We start from the raw sequence: 25,508 nt of genomic DNA on the forward strand, positions 1-25,508 counted from the left end.
ATGTGACTCCAGACCCACAGCAATATGGTTGACTCTTAACTGCCCTCTGAAATGGCCTAGCGAGCCACTCGGTTGTTTCAAGAAGGCGGCTCACCACCACCTTATCGAGGTCAATTAGGGATGGGCAATAAATGCTGGCCTTGCCAGCGAAGCCCACATCCTGTGAATGAATTGAAAAAAAAGCCAAGCAGCTTTTGCATATGTGTTTATCATTTTAGCAACTTACAAAATGTGTTCAATGAATCATAGCAGAATCAGAACAGGTTGTATAATAGAATATTTGTTTCTTTTTTGTCCAATTGCATTCTTTAAGGAGAATATTCTAGGCAATTGATGAAGTCCATTTTGTACAGCAATATAATCTACTGACCCTGTGGGAATAATTTGCATTTTTCCCGTAGGACATGGTTAAAAATTTAATTTTAAATTGTGAGCAGAAACGTGACTGGAGAAGTTGATCAAGCAAGGAGTGGCGTTAATAGTTTCCATGGAGATGACTGGAGGCTGCACTGCCCCTTTTGAATGAGGAGGGTGTTATGGATATGTTTGAGAAAGGGAAGTTTCAGGCAAAATCGTTGATTAAAATATAGAAAACTCCATAGAGAATGAACCACTGGCTTTTAATTGTAACGTCTTTTTGTCCTAATAAATCAGTTTGAATTTTAAACAATAGCAGAACATTTATTTACAAACCTGATTAATGAGCAAAAATTTTGAAATGCAGGAGTGGCAGATTTTTATTCCCTGGGTGCATTATTTGGGAAAAAAAGAGGAAAAATGGTCTAATTGTGCAGTGAGGGAATCAAAGGATTGTGTGTTGAGTACCAGTGGGAATTTCAGAGCTCAGATCTGAAAAGATGTAGATGCACTTGAAAGAGAAATATGTCAAACGCTGGATAAGCCAAAAGTTGAAAAGCTGAATAAAAATGAAGGTTTTAATTTTATTATACTCCACTGCAGGGCACTTGTTAATGAAGCAATGATGGATCCAGTTAAAGCATACTACTGCTAATTATCTGTTGTAACTCACTGACATTGGTAACACTTCTGTGCCAAAAATAACAAGTATCAAGTCAATTTACCATGTAGTATTTGTGTGACATTAAGGACAGATTGCATAAACTTGCCTTCTATTCCCTTGTGTTTATAAGGTTTTGAGGGGTGTTGAATCGAGGTGTTTAAAATGATCAAGGGATTTGATAGGGTAGCTACAGACAATCGATTTCCTCCGGTGGCGGAATCCAGAACAAGGGGGCACAATCTTAAAATGAGAGCTAGGCCATTTCGGAGTGAAATCAGTAAGTAGTTTTTCGCACAAAGGGTAGTGGAAATCTGGAACTCTCATACCCAGAAGGCTGTGCATGCTGGGGGTCAACTTAAATCTTCAAGACTGAGGTCGATAATTTTTTGATAGGTTAGGTAAGGTTATCAAAGGATATGGAACAAAGGCGGGTAAATGGAATTGAGCTACAGATTAGCCATGACCTAATTGAATGGTGGAACTTGCATTTATATAGCACCTTTCCCGACCACCGGACGTCCCAAAGCACTTTACAGCCAATGAAGTACTTTTTGGAATATAGTCACTGTTGTAATATAGGAAATGCGGCAGCCAATTTGCACACAGCAAGCTCCCACAAACAGCAAGATGATAATGACCAGATAATCTGTTTTAGTCATGTTGATTGAGGGATAAATATTGTCTGGGACACTGGGATAACTTCCCTGCTCGTCTTTGAACTAGTGCCACATGATCTTTTACGTCCACCTGAGAGAGCAGACAGGGCCTCAGAGCAACGTCTCATCCAGAAGACGGCACTGAAACATGTGGAATGGCGTGAAGCTCCTGTACTTATGTGACAGATACTTAAAAGTTAGGGCTTGCCCATTCCAGTGTAAGAGGAGCTGAATGTCCTACTCCTGTTCCTATAAGGAGTGATTGATTTAATTTGAAAGATAACATGGCGGCTCAGTTGGTAGATGTATATAGTGTGGAACTGATCCATGCACATTAAGGAAGTTCTGGGTTGACATACTAGTCTGTGCTGAGTTGGCTGTCTCAATTGGGGTAGCGTTGGAGTCACTACAATTAACTTCAGTGCCCCTGAACTAGAGAGGGGGGGGGAAATCAGGCCAGGTTCCCAATCCTGATCACAATCCAATGACGTCTGTTGGAAAGTTCATATGTTTGGATTTCAAATGATGATAGAATGTCCATGGCTGGAATCTCTGTCAATACTCATTATCTATAGTTACACGTGAACAATGGCCAGCAGAACCAGATAACAATCCGCACCCCTATTGTACCTGAGTATAATTCAATGGCCTGGATTTTGCGGTAGAAATAACAATGAGGCTTTCAGCGCTCAGCGTTATTAAAATGTAACTTGGACAGCAACTTGCAGCAACCACACATGCACAGTTAAACACGGAAATCAGGAAGTTGCTGTCCGAATTGCCCTGCTCCTCTAGAAGCTGCGCTCTAAAAGTATCTCACCGAGAGACTCGGCATTGAAACACATAGAATGGCGTGAAGTTACTGTACTTGCGTGACAGATACTTAAAAGTTAGGGCTTATCCATTCCCGTGTAAGTAAATTTTTAATGGCGTGATAAGTCTTAATTACTGCCAAGCAACTTCTCTGGTACCAAAAATTAACTTTAATAAATGTGGATTCTCATTCGTTCAACTTTTAATTATTGTTAGAGATTTAAAAAAATAAAAAATATATTTTTTTTGCTTTTTCTGTGTCATTTTATCTCTCTCTCTTAATCCCATCTTTCTCTCTATTTCGCTTTCTGTACATGATTTGGCATTGTATTAAATATTCTTAACTGATGCTTCCTGGTTCAGACTCATTGAGGAATCTTCAATTTGATTGGTTAAGGAGATACACAGTTGCTTGCATTGTTCATGCAGGTCCCAGATCCCCTGTAGAGGGCGCTGCGCCGAATTGGCTTTCTAATCACAGCAAGTTCCAGTGCAAAACTCCACAGAAAGTCTGTGGGTAAGTGTAATGAATGGCTGGTGCCGTTTGTTCATCGCTCACAGCAAAATAAGGCCCAGTGTCTTCAGGAGATGGGGGGAGAAAATCGGAGGGGAAATTTTTATATCCCACTTTAATATGATCAAGAAATAAAGAGGAAAGCAAGAAATTACCCTGATTTCAAATATAATTACACCTTATAAAAAAGATCTAAACGTTTCTATGAAAATTCTGCCAAATGTCTTGAAGATAACAGGAGTAATTGTACAAGCTGTGCCCCTAGAATGAGCTATGCCCATTGGGACGGCATATCAGAAGTTGCTTTTCCTATGATTCAGTGACCACATTTTAAAAAGTTCTTCATTGGCTGTAAAGCGCTTTGAGACGTCTTCAGGTTGTGAAAGGTGCTATATAAATGCAAGTCTTTCTTTTCCTATCTAAAATGTACACAAGGCAACAATTTTGAGACCACATCTTGAGTATTGTGTGCAGTTTTGGTCGCCTTATCTGAGGAAGGATGTTCTTGCCATGGAGGGATTGCAGCGAAGATTCACCAGACTGATACCTGGGATGGCAGGAATGACGTATGAGGAAAGATTGGGTCGATTGGGCTTATACTCGCTGGAGTTTAGAAGAATGAGAGGGGATCTCATTGAAACTTATAAAATTCTGACAGGACTAGACAGACTAGATGCAGGAAGGATGTTCCCGATGGCCGGGGAGTCCAGAACCAGGGGTCACAGTCTAAGGATAAGGGGTAAGCCATTTAGGACAGAGATGAGGAGGAATTTCTTCACCCAGAGAGTGGTGAACCTGTGGAATTCTCTACCACAGAAGGCAGTAGAGGCCAACTTATTAAATATATTCAAGAAGGAGTTAGATATATTTCTTAAGGCTAAAGTGATCAAGGGATATGGGGAGAAAGCAGGGACAGGGTACTGAGTTTGGATGATCAGCCATGACCTCATTGAATGGCGGAGCAGGCTCGAGGGGCCGAATGGCCTACTCCTGCTCCTATCTTCTATGTTTCTATGTTTGTTGTCTTTTTTATTCTAACTCTTATTTTTGTGGTGTCCAATCCCCTTGGGTCTCCATCTGGTATCACACATCTTTATCCAATCAAACCAATTGACGTGCTCGCAGGCCCCACCAATACTTCTCTTGAGCCAGACTGTAGTACAGTAGCCTTCGCAAGAGCAGCATATGCTCACTGGTCCTGTGAGTCTTGCCTCCCTCTTTGTGGGTAAGTTCTTCATCTCTGCTTAGATGCCACTGCTTGAAGAAAGCTAATAAACTGCCATGCCAAACAGCTGATGTTGAAATGTAATAAGGATGTCCAGCTGAGTAAACAAATGCATGTAAATGTAACGATGCATGAAATTGCTGCTGGTGTTTTTTATATAAAAAATGGGACTGGTGACTGTCTTTTTTTGTACTTTTCTTGCTCGCTTTCCATCTCCTCCGCGTGCCACACATTTCTCAGCCCTGAAGGCAGACAGGCAGCTTGCACCCAGGCTTCTGACAATTACACCCGGAAGCTGATCTGCAGAGTGTGTGAGAGAGTATTTTTCCAATTTATGCTTCTCCCTGGATAAGCAAATCTCCTCTTTTTGCCAACATCTCTTCATGGCTTGATCAAGACAGGAACTCAGCTTTTGGGAGCTGCATAGAAATGACAACTTGGAATTATAACTAGAAATTACAACATTTCCGCCTCAGCTCAGTGTTGGTGCTCTCACCTATGAGTCAAGTCCAACTTCAGAGACTTGAGCACATAACCTAGGCTGGCTCTTCAATGCACTGTCGGAGGTGCTGTACTTTGGATGAGACGTTAAACTGAGGCCCTGTCTGCTCTCTCGGGTGGATGTAAAACACTCTGTGGCACTATTCAAAGAAGAGCAGAGGAGTTCTAGATAATATTTATCCTGTGTGCCTGCCATATCCCTTTATTCCACTTTCCTTCAACCGCCTATTCTTAAATATTGATAATGCTCTCTGCCCCAATCACTAACTCGGGTAGTGCAGTCCACAGCCTCACGATCCTCTGTTTCAAAAAAAATATTTCTCCTGCTTTGTCGTAAAAATCTTGCATTAACTCTTATACCTATTATTAATTCTTATGTCCTCTTGCTCTAGACCCTCCAATCACAGGAAGAGTTGGATTGTACTTTCTTTTTTCTTCCTTCTCTTTCTGCCAATTTTCTTCTTGCCTCACTCTTCTCAGGTGGATGTGAACGATCTGGTAACACTATTTGAATAAGAGTTGGGAGTTCTCTTAGTGTTCCGGCCAACATTTATCCACAACCAACACTACCAAAAAACAGGTTATCTGGCCATTTATTTCATTGTAGTTTGTGTGCAAATTGACTGCTGCATTTCCTACATTACAACGGCTACCACACTTCAAAAATACTTCATTCGCTGTGAAGCACTTTGAGACGCCCTAAGATCACATTGATGCAAGTTATTTCTTTCATTGTAATTAATTGAAGTTCCTTTTTAAAATTGAAAAATTAAATTGCCGTGCTCATAAAAATTGTCGCTATTTTTTTTAAAAGGTGGAGAATAAACTTCAGTAACACTTTACTCCGCTTCACCCATGGAGGTTGGTGTTAAAAGGTGGGGGTGGGGGGAGCTGATAATTTTAGCGCTATTCCAGTTTTTGTTTGCTCTGTGAAAAAAGAATTTATTAGCACTAATGTTTTGGTGTTATTTAATTGCTTACTGCTTAATTTTGTAAATTAAGAGGCTTGTTAATGATTCTTAATGCAGACTAATGATATTCAGTTGCCTGCAGTTAATTCTGCGCTGATGCTCGTTGTTCCCTACCTGAGTTGGAGCTGTGGTATTTCTAGGATAAGTAAAGATGCTGGTGAGCATTACGGCTGCAATATGTGCTGCTTTGCATTGTTGCACGAAACAGAGGTCAGAACACAGGAATGAAGACTCCACCGATACTCAACTAACCACACCAACTACTCCCAAGAAAAGATCCTCTACATTCTCTATCCCTAAAACATGTGCAAAGATTGACTGTCCCCATGGAGCTGCTTGGGAGCTATACCAGCCCCTATGTGATGAGCTGCAGAAACTTAACTAGACCAGCCACATAAATACTGTGGCTACAAAAGCAGGTCAGAGGCTAGGTTATCTGTGGTGAGTGTCTCACCTCCTGACGCCCCAAAGCCTTTCCACCATCTACAAGGCACAAGTAAGGAGTGTGACGGAATACTCTCCACTTGCCTGGATTGTGGCTGCAGTGTGTACCATCTACAAGATGCACTACAGCAACTCGCCAAGGCTTCTTCGACAGCACCTCCCAAACCCATGAGCTCTACCACCTAGAAGGACAAGGGCAGCAGGTGCATGGGAACACCGTCACCTGCAAGTTCCCCTCCAAGTTGCACACCATCCCGACTTGGAAATATAATCGCTGGGCCAAAATCCTGGAACTCCCTCCCTAACAGCACTATGGGAGTACCTTCACCACACGGACTGCAGTAGCTCAAGAAGGCGGCTCACCACCACCTTAAGGGCATTTAATGATGGGCAATAAATATTGGCCTTGCCAGTGATGCTTGCATCCCAGGAACAAATAAAGAAAAAATTAGGAGGGGTGACCTAAAGCTTGGTGAAAGAGGTTGGGTTTTAAGAAAGGTTCTGAAGGAGGAGAGGAAAGTGGAGAGGCAGAACAGCTTAAGCAGGGAATTCCAGAGCGTGGCAGCCTAAGCAGCTGAAGGCATGTCCACCAGTGGTGCGATGAAGGGAGAAGGGAGCACAGCAAGGAGGTCACAATGAAAGGGAAGAGCGATACCACAAAGGGATTTAACACGAGGGTGAGAATTTTAAATTGGACCTCTTTGGAAAATAGGAGCCAATGTAGGTTAGCAAGAACTGGGGTGAAGGTGGCTAGGACTTGGTGTGGGATAGGATATGGGCAGCAGAGTTTTAGACAAGCTGAATAACGCTTGCCATCGATTCCATCCAGCTCCTTGACCGCTGTCTCAGATTGAACCAGAATGTTCACAACTTCAGTGTCCTCTTCAATCCTGAGCTAAGCTTCTGCTCCTCTCCCTCACAAAGACCTTCTACTTCTACCTCTATAACTTCACCTGCCTCAACCCCTACCAGCCCACCTGCTAAAACTGTCATCCATGCCTTTGATCTGGCTGATTTGTACCTCAGCTCCATTCACCCACCTTTGATCCCTATCCCTTGATGCACTTACCTAACAAAAGTCTATCGATCTCCGTGTAGAAAATTTCAGTTGGCCCAACACCCACAGCCTACTGGGGAACAGAGTTACAGAGTTCCACTACCTGTGCTTCCTGATTTCACTCCGAAATGGCCAAGCTCTAATTTTAAGATTGTGCCCCCTTGTTCTGGATTCCCCACCAGGGGAAATAGTTTCTCTCTATCTACCCTATTGAATCCCTTTATTGTTTTATATACATATAAATTAGATCCCCTCTCGACCGTCTAAAATCTCGCCATTTAGAAACATTCTGATTTGTTGTTTTTGGATCCCCACATTTAACTCCATCTGCCACAGTTTTGCCACTCACGTAATCTGTCTCTGTCCCTTTACAACTTCCTGCTCCCATCTACACAACTTACTGTCCCTCCTAAGTTGGTGTCATCTGCACCCTTGGATATCCAACACTCTATTCCTTCATCCAAGTCATGGATATATATGGTGAAAAGCTGAGGCCCCAGTACAGATCCCTGTGGAACACCACTTGTCACATCCTGCCAATCAGAATACATGCTCCTACTTTGGAGGAACTTATTCCTAGAAAAATCTCACAGCCAATAAATTTAACTGGGCAGGCTTCCCTGAACCATCCCCATCTGGTACCACTTCTGACTCTGGGATTGGTATAGAACGAGCATAATGTTCTGTTTTAGCAAACGGTGCAGACAAAGGAAAGTGTCAGATGTATCTGCTTATTTGTATGAGAGAATGAGGGATAGGCCTTTTGAATCTGAGGATGTCCCATTCATGCCTTGCTGTGCCAAACCATGCATAGGGGATACCAATTAACTTACACAATTTCAAACACAGAATACGAATGATAGTGGGTGTACATATCTGTTCCCCTTAAAATACTTCTCTCTGCATTTCCAGAGAGTCATTGGCCTTTTTTGGACTGTCTATCCTTTCCGTATAGAAGTAAATGTACAATAACTGCCAAGCTGAATTTTCAGTCTATGGTGCAGTCTGTGCAAGTCTTAAACTTGCATATTAGTTTCTACTGTCACTCCATAATTGTTCATGTTGCAAAGGAGTTTAACATTTGCACTGCAAGCAGCTTTTGATTGATGGTCTCACAATCCCTATCTGTCCTTTGAACCTTTGTTGGCTTACTTTTGCACAAGTCATTTAACTTCTTCCTGACCCCATATGTGACCTAAGAAGACAGGACACAGTGCTAGTAACCACTTTGGTGATGTCAGCTCTCGCTGAGCCAAACGTAATACTACTTATCTCCAGAATTGCACTGCAAGTTTGGACAGAGACTTATCAGAGAAATGAGCTTTCCTTGTGCCTGACTGAGAAACAGTAGCACCAGAATTTCTCATGGGGTAGTGAACTGAAACATATGTTAGTAAAGTGTGAAAGTGGCATTGTCAAAATTGGCCAGATTTCTGCATTAATGCCAAGATGGTGAAAGATTGTACCTGGGCAAGAACATTAGGGCTAGTAAACCTCCAAAATGTGATTGCACCAGCAATCATCAAAACAGTGTAATTCGTACATCAGCTAGTATAAATTACTCTCTTAATTGTGCCAGCCCATACCTGCACTAGTGCCAGCAAACCATTACTTTAGTTTGTTCCTGTCAATCGAACATCCGGGAGGTAACAGATGCTCTCTGCAGAATGAGAAGGGCGTACATCTCATTCCCCATCACCAGAGAGAAGCAGCATGAGCACTCATGTGGCTTTGCAAGGATAGCGGGCTTCCCCATGGTTCAGGGCACCATTAATTGCACCCAAGTGGCATTGCGGGCACCTCATCACGATGCAGAGGTGTTCTGTAACTGCAAAGGCTACCGCTCCCTGAACGTTCAGTTGGTGTGTGACCACAGACAGCTCATCCTCGCCATCAATGCCCGCTATCCTGGCAACAGCCATGATGCATTCATCCTGCAACAGACCGGTATCCTAGCACTGTTCCACCCACCACATGAAGCTCGTGGATGGCTGCTCGGAGACAAGGGTTATCCACTCGCCACCTGGCTGATGGCACCCCTCCGCAACCCCAACACTTCTGCTCAGCACGCACACAGTGAGAGCCATAGCGCCACCAGGAACCTGATCGAACAGACTATTGGGGTGCTAAAGCAATGGTTCCGCTGCCTTGACTGCTCTGGAGGAGCCCTGATCGAATTTCCCTTTTCATCGTTGTGTGCTGCATGCTGCACAACCTGGCCATTCTGAGGGCCCAGCCATTGCCACCAGGGATTGCAGGTCCACCTCAGGAGGAGGAAGAGGAGGAGGAGGCAGAGGAGGAGGATAAAGAGGAGGAGGGAGCCACTCAGTCTTGCTTGTGCAAGGGCCGTGTGTGATTGCCTCATTAGACAGTGCTTCCAATGAATGAGATAGCACATGGCGTTTGCGCAGCACAACCACATCATTACAGCCAGCTCACAGCCCCTATCACTGGGCAAAGGTCAAATGAGAAACATCACAAAATGTGCAACGTCAAATTAACAATTTATTATCGAACACAACTCTCTTATGAAACACAACTATTCATAAACAAGCACCACCATTTATCAACAAACACAACTCTTATCAAACTGAACTATTTGTTACCAAACACAAATACAGGTACACTATCCCTTATCCGAAAGCCTTGGGACCAGCTGAGTTTCGGTTTTCTGAATTTTTCGAATTTCAGAAGGTATTATAAGACTGGGAAATTTGTATTTAATATAAATTGTAAAAGTTCAGGCTACCTCTTGCGACTGTTCCGTGTCTCATTCCCCTTCCTGCTTCTCTGGAAAGCCGGATATCGGCTGACTCCTACTAAGCTGGCCTGCAAATCAGGTCGGGTGGGGGGGGAGAAAAGAATATCGGACGGGCCGCGGTTCGGGTCGGGTCGGGAGAAACGTAGAAACATAGAAGATAGGAGCAGGAGTAGGCCATTCGGCCCTTTGAGCCTGCTCCGCCATTCAACGAGATCATGGCTGATCATCCAAACCCTAGCACCCGGTCCCTACACCGATCGCCATCCCACCCAAGCCCTATCCCCGTAACCCTGTAACCCCACGTATTTAATCCTCCCTAAGACTAAGGGTCAATTTTTATCATGGCCAATCAACCTAACCCGCACATCTTTGAAAAGAATATCGGACTGGCCGCGGTTCGGGTCGGGTCGGGGGGAGAAAAGAATATTGGACGGGCCGCTGTATTGTTGGGTTCACTCTCCCGGTACATCCTTCACACTGCCCGGCTCGGCCTGCAATCTCCTACCCAGGAGGGAACTCTGTGACCCTCTGCCCTGCTGAGCGTAAGTCGTGCGCCACTCTGGTCATGTCGTGCGCACGACTTACGCTGAACAAAAAAACTTTCGGTTTTTAGAGGTTTTTGGTTTTTGCAAGTTCGGATAAAGGATAGTCTACCTGTATTTATTTACAAGCCTAACTATTTGTTCACAAACACTGATGTGCCATCAATAACTCAAAGACAAGGAATTAAAGGATTCAACTGAAGGCTTTTAATCACTAAGAACATTGCATGTCTTTCCACATCGGATTCGTCTGGCAGAAATGACTCATACAGCTCTTGAGACCTTTATATGACAAAAGACAGGGGCGGAGCCAATACACACAATAGGAAAAGAGGGGGCGGTACACACAATACAATGCAGGTAAAACACAGGGGCTGATGAAGGCATATATTTCATCACATTCACCCCGTCTACAGATTTAGTCTGTCCGGGGGTGTGATAGTCCTTCCTGAACGCCGCAACAGTACCTCGGGTTCCGACCGGGAGTCCGTGGTGCCCTCCTGGGCATACCCCTGTGCTGGGGGTGTTGCAGGTACTTCTGGGGGTGGTGAGGATACCTCTGGGGATGGTGGAGGTTCTTCTGGGGGTGGTGAGGATGGGTCGTCGTCGCTTCCTGCCGAGGCGAGGTCCTTTATGGACACGGTGTCCTCACGCCCGTTGGCGTGCTTGACGTATGCGTACTGTGGGTTTGCGTGGAGTAGGTGTACTGCCTCCACGAGGGGATCCGTTTTGTGGCCCCTCACATGCTTCCGTAATAGGACTGTCCCTGGGGTGGAGAGCCACGAAGGTAGGGACACTCCTGAGGTTGATTTGCGGGGAAAAACAAACATCTTCTCGTGAGGAGTGGCGTTAGTAGCAGTACACAGTAGCGACCTTATCGAGTGGAGTACGTCTGGGAGGACCTCTTGCCAGCGGGAGGTAGGGAGGCCTTTAGAACTTAGTGCTAAGGTGACCGCCTTCCACACCGTCGCGTTCTCCCTCTCCACTTGCCCATTACCCCGGGGGTTATAACTAGTGGTCCGACTCGTGGCTCTCCCCTTCGACAGCAGGTATTGGCGCAGTTCGTCGCTCATGAACGACGCCCCCCTGTCAGTGTGGATGTAGTTAGGCATGCCGAACGTGCAAAACAGGCTGCCGAGGCACTTGATGACCGTGGCACTGGTCATGTCTGGGCAGGGGTAGGCGAATGGGAAGCGGGAGTACTCGTCCACAATGTTGAGAAAGTACACATTGCAGTCGGTGGAGGGGAGTGGTCCCTTGAAATCTAAGCTCAGGCGCTCGAATGGCCGTGTAGCTTTGATCAGGTGGGCTCGGTCGGGCCTGAAAAAACGGGGCTTGCATTCCGCACAGGTGCGGCAGTCCCTGGTCATAGACCGGACCTCCTCGATGGAATAGGGCAGGTTACGGGATTTTATAAAGTGGAATAGCCGGGTGACCCCCGGGTGGCAGAGGCCATTGTGGAGGCCCTGTAGCCTGTCTCCCTGGATGCTGGCACACATCCCTTGTGATAGGGCGTTGGGGGATTCGTTGAGGGCCCCCGGCCTATATATTATGTCGTACTCAAACGTGGAGAGTTCGATCCGCCACCTGAGAATTTTGTCGTTCTTGATCTTCCCCCTCTGTTTGTTGTTAAACATGAAGGCTACCGACCGCTGGTCGGTAAGCAGGGTGAAGCGTTTGCCGGCTAGGTAGTGCCTCCAGTGCCGCACTGCCTCCACTATGGCCTGGGCCTCCTTCTCTACCGAGGAGTGCCTGATCTCGGGCCCTTGGAGGGTTCTTGAGAAAAAGGCTACGGGCCGCCCATCCTGGTTGAGGGTGGCTGCTAAAGCGAAGTCGGACGCATCGCTTTCGACCTGGAAAGGGATGTTTTCGTCCACTGCCTGCAGCGCGGCCTTCTCAATGCCGTGTTTAATGCTGTTGAAGGCGGCGTGGGCCTCGGCCGTGAGCGGGAAGGACGTTGATTTCAGGAGGGGACGGGCCTTGTTGGGGACCCATTGGGCGTAATAGGAGAAAAACCCCAGGCACCTTTTCAGGGCCTTGGGAGTGTTTGGTAGGGGTAGCTCCCGTAGGGGGCGCAATCGGTCAGGGTCCGGACCGATTTCCCCGTTTTCCACCACGCAGCCCAGGATACAGAGGCGCATGGTGCTAAAGACACACTTATCCTCGTTGTAGGTGAGATTGAGTCTGAGGGCGGTTTTCAGAAATCTCGCGAGGTTCGAGTCGTGGTCTTGCTGGTTGTGGCCGCAGATGGTGACGTTGTCTAGGTATGGATAGGTGGCTGTTAACTGGTCCTCATCGACCATGCGGTCCATCTCCCGCTGGAAGACCGAGACCCCATTCGTTACCCCAAAGGGGACTCTGAGGAAGTGGTAGAGGCGTCCGTTCGCCTCGAAGGCGGTGTATGGACGGTCCTCCAGCCTAATGGGGAGCTGGTGGTATGCCGATTTTAGGTCGATGGTGGAAAACACCCGGTATTGCGCGATTTGGTTAACCATATCCGCTATGCGGGGCAGAGGGTAGGCGTCTAGCTGGGTGTATAGATTAACCGTCTGACTATATACTATCACCATCCGCTTCTTTTCGCTACCCTTAACTACTACTACCTGGGCGCGCCACGGGCTGGTACTGCATTCAATGATACCCTCCCGCTTGAGTCTTTCTACTTCCGACGCAATGAACCGTCTGTCCTCCCAGCTGTACCGCCTACTCTTGGTCGCTATGGGTCGACAGTTGGGTGCGAGGTTGGCGAACAGAGAGGGCGGCTTGACCTTCAGGGTAGCCAGACCGCACACTGTGAGGGGCGGCTGGGACCCACCGTAGGTGAGCGTGATACTTTGGTGGTGGCACTGGAAGTCCAGACCCAAGATCACGCTCACACAGAGATCTGGCATTATCAATAGTTTAAAATCTCTGTAATCAGTGCCTTTTACCGACAACATAACCGCGCAGAAACCTGTAATTTTTGAGGTATGGGTCTTATCAGCCATGGCGATTTTGCCCTGTGTAGGGACTATCGTTAGTGAAAGTCGTTTTACCAGGCTAGGATGAATAAAGCTTTCGGTGCTCCCGCAGTCAATCAAGCATTTAACCTTGTTCCCGTTTACCTCTATGTCCATCATCGACCTAGACAACGGATGCGGCCTGGATTGATCCACCGTGATCGAGGCCACCAGTGGATCCTGGAGGTCCGTGTAGTCGGGACAAGATGGTGGACTCCATGAGGGTGGACAAGATGGCGTCCAAGATGGCCGCCCCCACGGCGCGCACGCGGCAGTGGCGGAGTTGGAGGCGGGGTTCCCTCTGCAGACTTTGCTGAAATGTCCTTTCTTCCCGCATTTAAAACAGGTGGTGCCCTTCGCTGGGCACAGATGCCTGGAGTGTTTGTCTTGGCTGCAGAAGTAGCATTTCGGGCCCTGATGCATCGCGGCAGTAGTGGGGCTCCTGGGTGGAGGCTGGGGCTCCGATGGTACTGGGCTGGCCTGAGACCTGGGAGGTGAAGATGGCTTCCAAGATGGCGGCCCCCACGGCGCGCACGAGGCGGAGTGGGCCGCGTGGCCTGAGGAACAGGATTCAGAGTTCCTCTGGGCCATATCCAGCGATTGCGCTATGCCCATAGCCTGTTTTAAGTCCAGTCCCTCCTTTTGAAACAGTTTCTGCCGAATGTAATTTGAACTGAGGCCCGCAATAAAGGAGTCTCGGATCAGCTCCTCCGTGTACACGATGGCAGACACGGCCTTACAGTTACAGTCTCTGCCCAGTACTTTTAGGCTTAGCATGAAGTCCTCTAGTGACTCACCATGCCGCTGCGTGCGAGTAGTCAGAAGATGCCTGGCGTACCCCTCGTTTATTGGCTGCACGTAGTGGGCCTTCAGAATGGTGCAGGCATCCCCGTAGCTGGTGGCATCTCGGATGAGAGGGGAGACCCGATGACTCACCCAGTTTCGCAGGATTCCCAGTTTCACGTCTCCGGTGGCGGTCGCGGCTGCGATGGCGGTGGCTGAGCTTTCGATGAAAAATTCGAAGCATTGGAACCAGTGTCCGAACTGTGTGGCTGCGTCTGAGGCATGGGGGTCCAGATCCAAGCGCTCTGGTTTCAGGAGTCGATCCATCTTGGTGTTTTAGTGATTAAAATTGATGTGCCATCAATAACTCAAAGACAAGGAATTAAAGGATTCAACTGAAGGCTTTTAATCACTAAGAACATTGCATGTCTTTCCACATCGGATTCGTCTGGCAGAAATGACTCATACAGCTCTTGAGACCTTTATATGACAAAAGACGGGGCGGAGCCAATACGCACAATAGGAAAAGGGGCGGTACACACAATACAATGCAGGTAAAACACAGGGGCTGATGAAGGCATATATTTCATCACAAACACAACAATATATTTACAAACACATCAATTTATTAACACACACTACCCCCATTTGCTACTAAATTATTCTTTACTCCCCTTCTTCAATGATTTCCCTCCCCTTTTGAGTTCCCCCCCTCCCAACCCTACTGCTCCTCTGTAATGTGGCCCCAGTGGCTGCAGCAAGGCTGGTGGAAGGCTGGTGGAAGACTGCTGAGTCCGGGAGTCAGAGACTGCAGATGGCCTTGCAGGATGCCCTCGACCAGCTCTGGGCCTGGAAGGCCTGGCTGCAGACCCCAGCATAGGCGGCAGCAGTCTGGGATGGCTGGGCTACAGACTGCGTCAAGTGCAATGACGGAGTGGCAGTGGTGGGAGCAGGAATGCTGTCATCCTGAGAGAGGACAGCACCTTCCTGCTCGACCGACACACTGCCCACTCCCCCGGGGCAAAACCTCAGCATCCGGAGCAATCTGCTTGAGCACAGATTGCTGGCCTGCTGTGGCACCGTGAGATCCCCGGTGGACAATGAACAACCCAGCGACGATGGCAGTAGTCAGTGCTTGCGTGGCATCAATTTGATACTGCGTGAGAGCAGTCTGAGATTGGATGCCAGCAACCATTGACTCCATTACAGAACAAATCATTGCATTTCTTCTGCCTGTGCTGCAATAGCTGCTGCCACCTCACCCATGACACGTGGCATGAGGTCTGGGCAACCATCCTTGGCAAACTGTGAGCAGAGCTGAGTGCAGTGTTGGAGGCGGACTCCTCCACACTCCTTGCCAGTGCATCCATGCTCTTGGGCACCCGTACCATTTTCCCATGAGCTCGGTGTGCATGCCCAATGCCTGTCTGGTCAACGCCTGCACATTGACATCCTCATCTGAGTCCTGTGCAGCAGAACTCGCGCACGAGCTCACCCTCCAGGGAGATGGCCCCCGAGCGTCCCTTTCCCCGGGTGCCAATCAAGCGAGCTGCTTTGTCCTGGATGGTGTCGCGCTTCTTGAGTGTGGTTGGAGCTGCGCTCATCCAGGCAAGTGGAGAGTATTCCTTCACATTCCTTGCTTGTGCCTTGTAGATGGTGGAAAGGCTTTGGGGAGTCAGGAGGTGAGACACTCGCCGCAGAATACCTAGCCTCTGACCTGCTCTTGTTGCCACTGTATTTATGTGGCTGGTCCAGTTAAGTTTCTGGTCAATGGTGAGCCCCAGGATGTTGATGGTGGGGGATTCGGCGATGGTAATGCCATTGAATATCAAGGGACGGTGGTTAGACTCTCATTTGTTGGAGATAGTCATTGCCTGGCACTTCTGTGGTGCGAATATTACCTGCCACTTATCAGCCCAAGCCTGAACGTCATTCAGGTCTTGTTGCATGCAGGCATGGACTGCTTTATTATCTGAGGAGTTGTGAATGGTGCTGAACACTGTGCAGTCATCAGCGAACATCCTCATTTCTGACCTTATGTTGGAGAGAATGTCATTGATGAAGCAGCTGAAGATGGTTGGGACTAGGACACTGCCCTGAGGATCTCCTGCAGTGATATCCTGGGGCTGTTTGACCTCCAACCACCACTTGCAGTTGTGAGCAAGCTTGGCCTCCAAGAAAAAGGAAAGCGTGTGAGTGAGTGTGTAGCTATGTGTTTGGCAGATGTGCCTACCATAGTTGAATAGCTGTTAATGTATGCAAGGCGTGAGATGTGGATGTGACTTTTAGTAGGTGGGCATAGTTGGTGGGTGAGTGTTGAGGATGTGGCGGTTTATACAGTGTGTGCACAGAGTGAGGTTGAGATGATGGCATGTAGAGGTTTTTGAAGCATGTATTCACCCTGACCACCCGAGTGAGGTTGTTGAATTTCTTCCGGCACTGGGTGAGAGTTCTGTGGACCACACTTCTGGCCGACATGTCCTGGCGACCTCCCTCCACAATCTCCTAAAGGCCTGTGGCAATGGCCTCCTGCCAGTGTCCGGGAAGAGCACTGTCTGTCGCCGTTCCATGGCCGCGACCAGAGCCTCCAAAGCGTGGTCACTGAACGGGCTCTCTCTCTCTCTGGTCCTCTGATCAGCGATGACTTCTTTGAGTGAAGGCTTGCAGCTCCTTGCAGGCCCCATTCACAAGCAGCAGCGATCAGAGTGAGGCTGTGCAGCATGATTAAACCTCCCGCTTAAGAACTGGAAGGCGCCAGTCTGTCTGACGACTTTATAATTGACAGTGCTGGAACTTGATTAGCGCTCTGAAGGTAGCGCCCCGCTCTCTGACGTTGGTGCCCTAAGAGAAGTGTATCGCGCTTGATTTCGCGCTCCACTTCCCTCTTGAGGCACTAAAGCACAATTTCGCGGTCGTCAGCGCTAATTAGCACCGGGCGCTAAAGTTAGCACTCGGGCGATGTTAGTGCCCCAAAATGGTCGATTCCGAGTTTTTCCCCCAAAGACTTGCATTTCTATAGCGTCTTTCACGACCACCGACATCCCAAAGCGCTTTACAGCCAGTGAAGTACTTTTGAAGTGTAGTCACTGCTGTAATGTAGGAAACGCGGCAGCCAATGTGCGCACAGCAAGCTCCCACAAACAGCAAAGTGATAATGACCAGATAACCCGTTTTTTGTGATATTGATTGAGGGATAAATATTGGCCAGGACACTGGGGAGAACTCCCCTGCTCTTCTTCAAAATAGTGCCATGGGATCTTTTACATGAATCTGAGAGAGCAAACGGGGCCTCGGTTTAGCATCTCATTCAAAAGATGGCACCTCTGACAGTGCAGCACTCCCTCAGCACTGCACTGGAGTGTCCGCCTGGAATTTTTGTGCTCAAATCTCTGGATTGGGATTTGAACCCACAACCGTCTGACTCAGAGGCGAGTGTGCTACCCACTGAGCCACAGCTGACACGTAATTATTTCATTACCCCCCAGTTGACGTTTTAGCAGTCTTCTTTACTCAAACTAGTTTGTGTTCCTCTTCTCTGCCCCCACATGAGCCTTTATTTGTACCTGGAAATTTTAAGATTGTCGACAAATTCTGCATGCTGGGGAACTGAAATGAACATTATCATTCATTAATGCTGTTTCTTCACACTTCTGTAACTTAAGTTTTTGCAATTTAATAAAAAAAAGAAAATTGATGCGAATGAGGCTAAACAAGACGGCATGTAATCATGTAATCCTGATACAGATTTTATATTGCACATTTTGATTATACATTGCTGCATTGTGCTAAATAAATGAGGAGCTGTAGAAGCAGACTCTGGAAACCCATGTCTTCCTTCTAATGAAATCCCTTGGGTCAGAATTGAATACTCCTAATCTTAACAACCTTCTCCAAAATCTTGCTGTGAGATGAATGAGCTTTGTTACTAGAGATCCTTGAACAGTAAATTGGACTGAATGTTGCTCAATTTTATCAGCATACTCTTCATAACTCATAAATCCTTCAAAGCGTTCTCAGATACTGGATGATGCTTCTGCAGAATTACTGTCATTGATATTTGCCATGCTAGGATAACCTCAGTGCAATATTAGCTATGGACTGAATATAAAATGGGACATTACATCAGGAGCAGGGGTAGAGCTCTCAGTGCATCAACAGCCCCAGGTTAACAAAATTATTAATCTTGTTTCCAGTTTTTATATGTGGAAATCATTACCGTGACGGTGACTGTCTGCAACACGCTCCTCGTGGTTCAAGTGGCATTCTTATCAGGCTGAAAAGGCAATTCACCAGTTTCAGTATATAGAGGAGGGTGCAATGAATCGATCAGTGGCATAATCCTGTTATATCGTCGATCGGATCTGCTGCAAAAAAAATTAAAACAAAGAAAGTAACCCATCTGTCTTGTGCATATTCCTGGTCCGCTCAGTCACCTTTTAACTGAGATTTCAGAGCAAGCTTTTCCCTCCTTAGGAATTGATTGTTCCTGAAAACAAGCAGAGCCTTTCTGAAGTCTCGCTGTTGATGCTGTAGCATCTCTTTAAGGTGCTGCTTACCATGTGGACATCCACAGGGACATTTTGCAATCACAGAAATGAAATTTAAATCTCCCCATGGTAAACCCCTTGAAATGTGTACATGTATCTTTTTATATATATAAAACGGTTGGTCCGTCTGTCTTTCTGTCTTTCTGTCTGTCTGTTTGTTTTTCTGTCTGTCTGTTTGTCTTTCTGTCTGGTTGTCTGTCCGGCTATACAATCAAAAGTTATAGAGCGTACCTACACATATGTTATATCAAAAGAAAGCTTATCATTAGGGGAGTCTAATAGGCGTATTTACTTTTTGATCAGACAAAAATTGTTCAGACAGTATACAAAAAAGGTTCAAAAAACGGCAACATTCCGCTCATTAGCATTGAGTGACGTGATGATTGACCAATCGTACAGGGGATTAACCTGATGGTTGACCAATCGGTGCGTCACGGGGGGCGTTTCATTGCTTCTGAGCTGAGGTGAGTGGCTGCCATCTTGATTCCTAATGATTTATTTTCCCCACTTTCTGTGTGTTTATTTTTCCCACTTTCTGTGTGTGTGGAGGGGAAATTGTTTTTAAAAAAAGTAAATTAATTTGTAAATATTTTTTGTAAGCTGATTAATTTTCCTACCTTTCAACTTCTTTTTTCCCTCCTGACTCACTACCTCCGCCAGGTGCCGCAACCTTGGAGGCTTACCCCACCTGCAGGCCTCGAAGCCTCGGCCTCTCCTAGCCAGCCACGCCCGAGCTAGGCACCGCCCGTCCCGCCCCGCGATCGCTGCCATCTTGGTAAAGGCTGGCGGCGCGGGACTGAGACGAGCGTAGCCATCACCGCCATCTTAGTAAAGGCTGGCGGGGCGGGAGTCAGCGCACGCGTCAACGTCGGCCCGGAGCGCGACCTGAGCTAAGGTGACTCCGGCCGGGCCTCACGCGCTAGGCCGCGCACCGGCCGGCCCTGAGGCACTGATCCGCGGAGGGGGGCGGGAGAGGAGAGAGGGAGGGAGAGGAGAGGGGGAGGGAGGGAGAGAGCTAAGGTGAGTCCGGCCGGGCCTCACGCGCTAGGCCGCGCACCGGCCGGCCCTGAGGCGCTGACCCGTGGAGGTGGAGGGAGGGAGAGGGAGGGAGAGGGGGGGAGGGAGAGGAGAGGGGGGAGGGAGGGAGGGAGAAGAGGGAGGGAGGGAGAGGAGAGGGGTGAGGGAGGGAGAGGAGAGGGGGAGGGAGGGAGGAGAGGGGGGAGGGAGGAGAGGGGGGAGGGAGGAGAGGAGAGGGGTGAGGGAGGGAGAGGAGAGGGGGAGGGAGGGAGAGGAGAGGGGGAGGGAGGGAGAGGAGAGGGGGGAGGGAGGGAGAGGGGGGGAGGGAGAGGAGAGGGGGGGGAGGGAGAGGAAAGGGGGGAGGGAGAGGAGAGGGGGAGGGAGAGGTGTGGGAGGGAGGGAGAGGAGAGGGGAGGGGGCAGGGTGGGAGGGAGGGAGAGGGGAGGGGGGGCAGGGAGGGAGGGGGGAGGGATGGAGGGAGGGAGAGGAGAGGGAGGGAGAGGAGGGGAGGGAGAGGAGGGGGAGGAAGAGAGGGGAGGGGGAGGGAGGGAGAGGGGAGGGGGAGGGAGGGAGAGGGGAGGGGGCGGGAGGGAGAGGAGAGAGGGAGTGAGGGAGAGGGGAGGGAGAGGAGAGGGGGAGGGAGAGGAGAGGGGGAGGGAGAGGAGAGAGGGAGGGAGAGGAGAGGGGGAGGGAGAGGAGAGGGGGAGGGAGAGGAGAGGGGAGGAAGGGAGAGGAGAGGGAGAGGAGGGGGAGGGAGGGAGAGCAGAGGGGGAGGGAGGGAGAGCAGAGGGGGAGGGAGAGTGAGGAAAGGGGAGGGAGGGAAAGAGTGAGGGGGTGGGACAGGGAGGGAGAGCTCGCCTTCTTCCTTCCTTCCTTCGCAGAGGTCGATTGGGTCAGGCCTGAGGCGCTCCTTCCCCCCTCTCTCTCCAGGCTAATCCCGAACTAAATCCACCAGTCTCTCTCTCTCTCTTCCCCCCGTCTCTCTCTCTCTCTTCCCCCCGTCTCTCTCTCTCTCTTCCCCCCGTCTCTCTCTTCTCCCCCAGTCTCTCTCTTCTCCCAGTCTCTCTCTCTCTCTCTTCAAACAACAACATGCCTTCAAAAAACCCTCGGCACCGCCGGGCACTCCAGCTAGTTTTATATATTTGAAGATTGTTACTGCCTTCAGGAAAACAGTACAGTATGAAGCTAGGGAGAATGAAATACCTGGATGGACTCCCTTATGAATGGGTTACAGATATATTCACAGAATCACAGAAACCCCACAGTGCAGATAGAGGCCATTTCGGCCCATCGAGCCTGCACCGACACATATCCCACCCGATTCCCCGTAACCCCTACTCCAACACATATCCCACCCTATCCCCGTAACCCCATGTATTTAATCCCCCTAACACTAAGGGTCAATTTATCATAGCCAATCAACCTAACCCGCACATCTTTGGACTGTGGGAGGAAACCGGAGCACCCGGAGAAAACCCACGCAAACACGGGGAGAATGTGCAAACTCTGGCTGAGTTTGGCAAATATTGGCTGAGCTATCGTGCTTAATAAATAGCCAACTTAACTGGGAAATAGTGACAACTTGGAAGTTCTCTTGTTCGTAAGGAATTCGCAGTGATTGGTGAGAAAACGGCCCCAAATGTAAGCTTTCTATGTTAACGGCTTCCCACAGATGATGTGGCACTAAAACTATATTTGAATGAGGTAGGGAAGGGAAAGAGGGAGACGGGCTTTTGCCATCGTCATGAAAGACAAATGGAAAATATATGGACGGGGGGGATGTATGTATCAAGACCCAGAAACGTAGGAAAAAATTGTAGGGAAAAACGTGCTACCAATGTAAAAAGGGAGAGGGGGAAGAGCCATCAGCATTCACTGTGCTTCAAACTTTCCACCACCTGATATATTTTCTTGGAAGGCAAGTGAAGTTCATTTGTCTGTGTGAATTCAGGTTCGATTTTTTTCCGTTACATATTTTTTAAAATCCCCATCTCCAGTCTGGATCCTGGTACAGGAAACTTTGTGATAATCCGGCACCGACGGGACCGAGCTGTTGCCGTCCCATCAAAACTGCCGGACAAACCAGCGCTAATGTTAAAACATACGGAAGCTTTTGAGCTCCGCACCTAGCAACAAACCCTGTTGCTTAGCAACAGCTTCTAAACAGTCGGCCGTAGCTTGCAAGCGTCTCTGTAGCTAAGCAACAGCTTCAGCTAGACCTTGCAGAGCCTGACTAGTGAAAAAAAAGCAACGAAAAGAAAAAAAACTTACTGAACCGACTCCTGAATTTTGCCGGTGGCTCGAGCATTCCGGACAGTTAACCTCCGGATAAACCAAAGTTTCCTGTACTATAATGATAAAAGGGTGTAGTGCTATATAAAATTTATCAACCGTATTAGTGGCGATGACAATAGAAGACTATTGGTAAAAAGTGCAGATTTTATATTCCTCATCTAGGAGGAAATGAACCTGTGGTGACACTAAGCTCAGGTATTAAGATGCATCTATAGTGCTTTTACCACAAGCTAGCCTGTGTAGTATTGTTGATTTGTGGGGGGTTTTGTAGTATGTCCACTTATACTGCTGAGTGTTTACACAGTTTAAATGACAGATATTGTCCTTTCAAGCTTGGGTTGTGTCTGGAGAAAGTATTTTTTAAGTTACAGTATATAACACTAGGATGAGGTACTTATGGCTGCAAGCCTATCACTATTTATGGTGGGAACAATTTGAGGTGATGACTTAAGTATATCACACATGAAGCCTATTGCACAATCTTTAAGTGTATTGGCACCAAAAAGCTAAATAAACCCAGTGACCAAACTCTTGAGGGTGAATCATGGGGCTGGGATCAGGAAAGTGACGAATTCACTGCCTCTCATCCAAACATAGATCCTTGACTCACTCGAGGACGACATATTCGCTATGCTTATACTTCCACTGCAGTGTGTTTGGAATATGTTTAAAACCTGCCCTCAACAGTAATCACAGTTTGTGGAACGTGTCCACAGTGACATACCTCTTTATTTTTCCACTTGTAATGCACTGGTAAAATCCTAAACTCTTATGACAAACTAAATGTTAACTTTACCCCTGCAAAAATGTAGTTAGAAAAGTGAAGAACAGCCCAGCCACCTTGCCTGGCCTCTTGCTAAGCACGTATTCAGGGCCCATCCAGACAGCTTGCATCTCTGTTCTACATTGGTGCAAAGCTCCTGTTATTCAACTCCCTTCTGAATGATACATCACTTCGATTTTTTTAAATCATCATCCAAGATCCCATTCACAGTGCTCGGTGAAAGTCTATTCCATTAGTTCTCCACTCTTGGAGGTGAGATTACTCCCTAGTATTTGTAACGCACAAATTTGTGATGTAAATTAGCACGTGCCAAAATAGCTAAAGAGGAAATTGGAAGAGAGGAAGGGGTTTAGGAAACTCAATGTTCAACATATCCAATTATGACTCGGCATCAACCAACAAAGCAAGCCGAATGCTGAATTAAATAGTGAAAGTCCGAGCTAAAGGAAGTTATGCTTAAATTGTACATTACTCTGGTCAGACTGCACTTTGAGTGCTGTGCCCAATTCTGGTCACTGAGATACAAGGCAGATACTCAAACCTGGAGGTGATGTAGAGAAGTACCACAAGGTAGAAACCTAGAATCTGAGGACTGAGTTATGATTTGGAGAAAATATATGAACATAAGAAATAGGAGCAGGAGTCGGCCATTCGGCCCCTCGAGCCTGCTCCGCCATTCAATAAGATCATGGCTGATCTGATCTTGGCCTCAACTCTACTTTCTTGCCTGCTCCCCATAACTCTTGAACCTGTTTTTCAAAAATCTGTCTATCTCCATCTTGAATATATTGGTGCAGTAATTCCGGTCCCAACGCGTGAGTACGGACGGTGTACTCACGCGTGGGCCCGTTGGAAGTGCCGGATTCCAGCATGCACAGCGCATGCGCGGGAAACCGGCAATTCCTCTCCATCGAACTAAGGGGTTAAGAGATCCAACGCGTGCGCGCAGGACTCTGCGCGCACGCGTTGAACTTCCTTCGTTTAGACAGGTTTGCGCGTCTGCAAGGGACTGAACTTTTTGGAAATGAAAAAAGGAGGCGTAAGCAGTGGATTCTTGAAGGTAAGTGGTCTATTATTTAAAACTATTACATTTTTTCCACAGCTTCATTGTTTTTAAGGACTTTACAGTAAGGTAAGTTTATTTTTAGACCCGAATTCGTAAAAAAAAAATTTTTTCAAAAATTTTATTAATTATTTTAAATAGTTTTTTAAAAGTTATTTATAGTTTATTTAATTATTGGGATGTTTTTTAAAATTTTAATTAAAGTTAAACTAGTCTTTTGGGCGCCCGTACTTTTCATGAGTTTGACAGTCTTTACTATCAAACTCATGAATGAGTTTCCCCTCCCCTGATTGGTTGTACAATGCCCACCTGATCCCAGCCGGCACATCACACTAACTACGCCGCTGGATCAGGTAAGCACATCGCGCCGACATCGGAACCGGGCCAGTGACAGGAAATGCAAGCAGGCCCGGGCTTCAGATGTCAGCGCGCAAGCACCCGATCCTAATTTCTGGCCCATACAATGACTCAGCCTCCACAGCTCTCTGGGGTAGAGAATTCCAAAGATTCACGACCCTCTGAGAGAAGAAATTCCTCCTCATCTCTGTTTTAAAAGGGCGACCCTTATTCTGAAACTATGCCCCCTAGTTCTAGATTCCCCCACGAGGGGAAATATCCTCCCTGCATCTACCCTGTCAATCTCACTCAGAATCTTATATGTTTCAATAAGATCACCTCTCATTCTTTTAAACTCCAATGAGTATAGGCCCAACCTTTTCTCATAAGACAACCCCTTCATCTCAGGAATCAACCTAGTGAACCTTCTCTGAACTGTCTCCAATGCAAGTACTGTATATCCCTCCTTAAATAAGGAAACCAAAACTGTACGCAGTACTCCAGGTTTGGTCTCACCAACGCCCTGTACAGTTGTAGCAAGATTTCCCTACTTTTATACACCATCCCCCTTCCAATAAAGGCCAATATTCCATATGTCTTCCTAATTACTTGCTGTACCTGCATGCTAACTTTTTGTGTTTCATGTATGAGGACCCCCAGATCCCTCTGTATCGCAGCATTCTGTAGTCTCTCCCCATTTAAATAATATTTTGCTTTTTTTATTCTTCCTACCAAAGTGGATAACCTCACATTTTCTCACATTGTACTCCATCTGCCAAATTTTTGCCCACTCACTTAACCTATCTATATCCCTTTGCAAACTCTTTGTGTACTCCTTATAACTTGCTAACCCACCTATCTTTGTATCGTCAGCAAATTTGGCAACAGTACACTCGGTCCTTCATCCAAGTCATTAATATAGATTGTAAATAGTTGAGGTCCCAGCACTGATTCCTGTGACACCCCACTATTTACACTTTGCCAACCTGAAAAATTACCCATTTATTCTGACTCTCTGTTTTCTGTTAGTTAGCCAATCCTCTATCCAATCTAATATATTACCCCCAACACCGTGAGCTGTTATCTTGTGCAGTAACCTTTTATGCGGCACCTTATCGAATGCCTTCTGGAAATCCAAATACACTGCATCTACTGGCTCCCCTTTATCTACCCTGCTCG

The sequence above is a fragment of the Somniosus microcephalus genome, chromosome 22 (assembly GCF_052327205.1).
Source record: "Somniosus microcephalus isolate GS21.2 chromosome 22, FLI_Smic_1.0, whole genome shotgun sequence".
NCBI classification, from domain to species: Eukaryota; Metazoa; Chordata; class Chondrichthyes; order Squaliformes; family Somniosidae; genus Somniosus; species Somniosus microcephalus.